Source organism: Sphaerodactylus townsendi, linkage group LG04 (assembly GCF_021028975.2).
Source record: "Sphaerodactylus townsendi isolate TG3544 linkage group LG04, MPM_Stown_v2.3, whole genome shotgun sequence".
NCBI lineage: Eukaryota > Metazoa > Chordata > Lepidosauria > Squamata > Sphaerodactylidae > Sphaerodactylus > Sphaerodactylus townsendi.
This window is the reverse complement of record NC_059428.1, coordinates 11,901,818-11,907,352: the sequence shown is the minus strand read 5'-3', so window position 1 is coordinate 11,907,352 and position 5,535 is coordinate 11,901,818. Positions and strand designations below refer to the sequence as shown.

The window sequence follows — 5,535 nt, the reverse complement described above, 5'->3', positions numbered from 1 at the left end:
TGAGGAGGAGGAGGAGTTTGGATTTATATCCCTCCTTTCTCTCCTGCAGGAGACTCAAAGGGGCTTACAATCTCCTTGCCCTTCCCCCCTCACAACAAACACCCTGTGAGGTGAGTGGGGCTGAGAGAGCTCCGAGAAGCTGTGACTAGCCCAAGGTCACCCAGCTGGCATGTGTGGGAGTGTACAGGCTAATCTGAATTCCCCAGATAAGCCTCCACAGCTCAGGCGGCAGAAATGGGAATCAAACCCAGTTCCTCCAGATTAGATACATGAGCTCTTAACCTCCTATGCCACTGCTGCTCACAAGACAATAAAACAAATCGAATAGCCCCAACTAAAACAATACAAAACCTTAAAACTATTAAAACTATAGCCGCAGTAACCTACAAAAAATGAATAATAATAAAAGCCGTCTGGCATCAAACCCCAGTGGACAAACCCTGGGTGGGAGGGGGTAGGCAGATGGTCAGATATATAGCCAGTGCGCAGGGCAACAAAAGGGGCAGGCTCAGCAGCCGGCCCCCCAAAAAGCCCGGTGGAACAACACAGTCTTGCAGGCCCTGCGGAACTCTCCGAGGTCCTGCGGGGCCCTAACTGCTGGAGGAAGAGCGTTCCACCAGGCAGGGGCCAGGGCAGTAAATGCCCTGGCCGGCGTGGAGGCCAGCCGCATTATGGAGGGGCCGGGGACCACCAACAGATTCGCCTCCGCTGATCGGAGGACGCGACTCAGGACATATGGGGTGAGACGGTCCCGTAGGTATCTTTTAAAGAGAGGCTGGGTGGCCATCTGTCAGGAGAGCCTTGATTATGTGTTCCTACATTGCAGGGGGTTGGGGTCTCTTCCAACTCTGGCCCTTGGGGGTCTCTTCCAACGCTGTGATTCTATATGATTCTATGACTTTCTTGGTGGTCTCCCATCCAAGTACCAACCAGGGCTGATCCCACATAGCTTCTGAAATTGACCAAACTCAGCTAGCCTGGCCCATCCATATCAGGGCTTCATACGACATAAAGACCCCTCCTTGTGTTTCCTTCCTCCTTAAAGTGTCTGTTTTCACTCATTGCCAGTCAGTTAACAATTCATGGAACACCACCGTCGTTTTGTCGAAAGCACGCAAGAGCTAAGTGAATGGCACCGACGTGTGTCGAAGCGGATGTTGTCGCTGGTGTTTCGACCCATCAGCCAATCACGTTCCCGCTTGCAGGTCAGTGCTTGACAGACGGGAAGCCGTTCCGTGGTGGTGGAACCAGGGACCCCTTTCTACGCCGAAACCGGAGCTTCTGACTTGATAGCAAGCTGTTCGTCTGGTCATAAGATCTGGCCTCAAAGTGTCAGTTCTGTCAGCGGGACATCTCATCACCATAATTTCTTTTGGCACGAGGGAGAAGCCATTGCTGCAAAACAGGAATGGGAGCAGTCTCCACGAAGATATATTTGTAACTAAGGAGAAGGGGGGGAGAAGAGACTCTTCTGGGCGATCCCTTGGGGGGCTCCGTCTTGCCTGTGAACATTTGCATAGCTTGATTAACATTCCAACAGAGTTTCAGGAGGTATATTTTGTTAATATGTGCCGTGGGAAGGTGGGGATGGATTAATTGTGTGCTCGAAGCCACGTGGCGGGGTTCTGCACCTGGCTGATTTTGGGGAGCGCGGCCAGGGAGGTGTGAAAACTCAAGATAGGCACGATGTTCCCTGCTCCGAGTTTGCCTCCTAATTAGTTTGGATTTCTGAGCTTTCCCAGAGAGCTTTTGGGGGGAAACTTGTGTTTTCTTTTCAAGAGACCTCAGAGAACTCTTATTAGCGCAGCCTGTGAATCAGGTTCACGTCCACATTTCCGATCCGGAGATGAATTGTAATATGGAGAGATCTCCAGGTGCCGCCTGGAGGTTGGTGCCTTTATTGCTGTCAATCCAGCTGTTGCCTCATGCCGTCATAACAGAGCAGACACTGCGTGCACCAACGTTTGCAAAAGACATGCCTGAAGATTTCCAGAAATTGGCTATTGCTGCGCTCATATTGCTAAATAAAAAGGGCCTTTCATTTGGACTTTTGCAGTGGCCTAGGAATTCATTTCTCCCTCTTGTCTGATTAAGGCCCAACTTTTGGTGACTAAGAGGGAAGACATCTTTGAGATTTCAGTGTGTTGTGTTGCTTATTTGGTTTGGGATTCTCCAGTTATTTCCTCGCTGTCGTCCCCGTTGGGTTTCATTCTGAAAAGGATCATCTTGAAATATAAGCCCTTCTCTAAGGATGTAATGAAATCCCTTGTTTGCTCAGTACAAGGTACACGGCTTGTTCCGGCTGTTTTGGCTGGGAGGGAGAGAACGGAGAGCTGAAGCTGCTGAATACGTTCAGAAAATACGTTCAGTGGCTACTGGCCGTGATGACTACAGAGAATCTCCATATACAGAAGCAGTAAACCTCAGAAGCAGTAAACCAGGTCTCCCCCTCCCCAGCCACCAGCGATGAATGTTGGGGGAGTAGCCAGATCCTGTTTGGAAAAATCCTAGAGATCTGGGGATGGAGCTTGGGGAGGACAGTACGTCGCTTCCAATACGTTCATTAAAGAGCCTACAGCACCTGGTATTCCCAGGCAGTCTCCCATCCAAGTACTAACCAGGCCCGACCCTGCTTAGCTTCCAAGATTGGGCGTGTTCACGGTGGTATGGCTGTAGGCTTACAGAAAATTTAAAGGTCAACTATTGGATAGAGAGTTCTCTACCCAAATCACCCCAGCCAAAAAAACGTGCTCTCCCCTGTATTTTTCTCTCCCTTTTGAACTTGGCACACTACCTGTATTGCTTAATAAACCCGGCTCAAAGGAGAGCCATAATGCTCGCCAGGTTTAATGTTATGCCTTCTGCCTTGTTACATGGCAGATTAAATAAGCAAGAAAAGGCTAAAAGATTGTGCCCATGTAACGATGGCTCAGTTGAATCTCTGGCCCACCAATTACTACACTGTCTCAGATTCAAAGAAATCAGATCCAAGTATGTGAATCTTACTCCTTTACATTTACCAGATCTCCCCGATTTAATTAGATTACACTACTTGTTGGACAATCCTGATCCTTCTCTCTGTATGATAGTGGCAGACTTTCTCATGGAAATTACTAAACACCAGTAGATTTCCTTCGACCTAACATTTATTTCCTGTATTGTATATTCCTTTTAAACCCTTTTTTTATTATTGTTGTACTGTTGTCTATGCCAATAAAGGCTTGCTAAAGATTAAAGAGCAAATGGTAGGGGGTTTGTGGATTAAAAGGTAAAAGTAGTCCCTATGCAAGCAGTGGGTCATTATTGACTCATGGGGTGATGTCACATCGTGATGTTTCTATAACATATATTCCTTCACGAAGTCCTAAAAGGTGTAGCAGAATTGCCAAAAGCAATAGAAACGTCCTGCAAGGCGATTCAACATGCATCAACGATAATAACAAGTAGTTCAATGTCAGGAAGCTCCTGTAACTTGTGCGATCATCCTCGCTACTAAGTCCTAACAAAGACGAGAAATTGAACGTGATGAACGGGATACACGATTTTTCAGTGTTTTCAAACATCGTCTTCATCAGATATTGAAGCTCCTATTCCTGCTTACGCCTCACACAAGGGGTATTCATTCAAAGTGAAGCATTCACATCTTTAATATCCCCCTTGTAGGAGGCGTAAGTAGGAATAGGAGCTTGATTATCTGATGAAGACGAAGTTCGAAAATGGTGTACTTGTAAGGAATTCCATAGAAGCAGAAATAAAAGGCTCTTCGGTGGAAAAAGACCGTTTATTCAGACATCTTAGAAAGCTCAAGTACACGCAGTGGCAGGAATGGCACTTCCCGCCAGAAGCACAGGTTATAACTCTATCCATCCCATCCCCCTCCCGGCTTCCCATGGGAACGGAGACCTCATCTCCCGCGCAGAGATAAAGACTCCGCCGATGAAGCTGGCCCATCGCCCGGGCTGTGGAATGTACTCAAGGTTAGGCGGCTGCCCTTCCCATCAACACCATTGAAACCTTTACACTCTGCCTCCCTTAAAGAAGACCCCTCCCCCCCAGGTTTATGCGGAAAGGCGCGGTGGAAAGCAGAAATAAGGGTGGGGGCGTCAATATTTTCGGAATAAACCCATTGATTATACCCAGAGGAATATCCCACCCAAGAGACTAAATATTGCAAGCGTTTGCGATTAAAGCGAGAGTCCAGGATGGCGTCAATTTCGTAGTGCTTGTGGCCATCAATAATAGTCGGTGGGGGTCTCTCCGGCGGGTCGTGCCAGGCATCGGAAGCGGGAGCCTCCTTGAGTAAACTGGAATGGAAGACAGGATGAATGTTACTAAGAGAGTTAGGCAAATCCAATCGGGCAGTGACATCATTAATCACTTTAGTAATCTGAAAAGGTCCCACGAATCTTTTGCCTAGTTTGGAAAATTTATGCACGTCTCTGAGATTTTTGGTAGACAAATACACCCAAGCGCCCACACGCAGAGGGAAATCCGAGCGGTGCTTATCCGCTTGCAGCTTTTGGGAGTCCTTAGCCTGTTGTAAGGCAGTCTGGACCGATTTCCACCCCTCGGCTAGGGATGAAATCCATTGTTGAAACTCTGGAGGATCCAAAGCTGTTGCGGGTAGTTGCGGCAACGGCGGGAAGGAGCGACCAGACACAATTTCAAAGGGGGTTTTCTTTGTACTGCTATGAACCGCATTGTTATAGGCGTACTCCGCAAACGGAATGAGCTCGCACCAATTGTCTTGGTGGTAGTTGGTGTAACAACGTAAATACTGCTCTAGGGTTCTGTTCGTTCTCTCCGACTCACCGTCACTTTGAACGTGGTAGGGGGCGGCGACCGCCGGGGCGGCCCCTAACAACCCTAAAAAAGCCTTCCAGAACTTTGAAATGAATTGGGGGCCGCGGTCGGAGACCACCTTAACGGGGGCGGAGTGTAGACGGTAAACATGTTGAATGAACAGCCGTGCTAACTTAGGAGCGGAGGGGATGGAAGCACATGGAATAAAATGGGCTTGTTTAGAAAATAAGTCAACCACTACCCATAAGACCGTGTTGCCATGACTTTCCGGTAAATCTGTAATAAAATCCATGGAGATGACTTCCCAGGGGCGGGAGGCCACCGGGAGAGGTTTCAACAGCCCATGGGGCTTTCCCGGAATGTTTTTGGCTTCTGCACAAACAGAGCAACCTTTAATATATGCCTCAATGTCCTTGCGCATTGCGCGCCACCAGAACTGACGGCGGGCCAAATGCAGAGTTTTCAGAAAGCCAAAATGTCCAGCCGAGCGGGCATCGTGGCAGGCTTCAAGAACCTGCTTGCGGAGGGGGGGAGGCATGTACCAACACTCCCCCCTCCGCCAAACTCCATTCTCCTAACGCAATTGGGAGTCACCTTCCTCCGCTGGAGGCTCATGCAGCCCCGCCTCCTCGAGTTCCCGCAGGAAAGGAGAGACGAGACTGGGAATGGGCGGTGAAGGGGGAGTGGACGTCTGAGATCGGGTGACAGCCAGCCCCAACTGGGAGGGGGAGA

General features: G+C 49.0%; 1 pseudogene; it reads right to left on the bottom strand.

Annotated features, from left to right (window-relative positions):
* Positions 1 to 2,569: 2,569 nt before the first annotated feature.
* LOC125432238 lies at positions 2,570 to 2,678 on the bottom strand (annotated as a pseudogene).
* Positions 2,679 to 5,535: the final 2,857 nt, after the last annotated feature.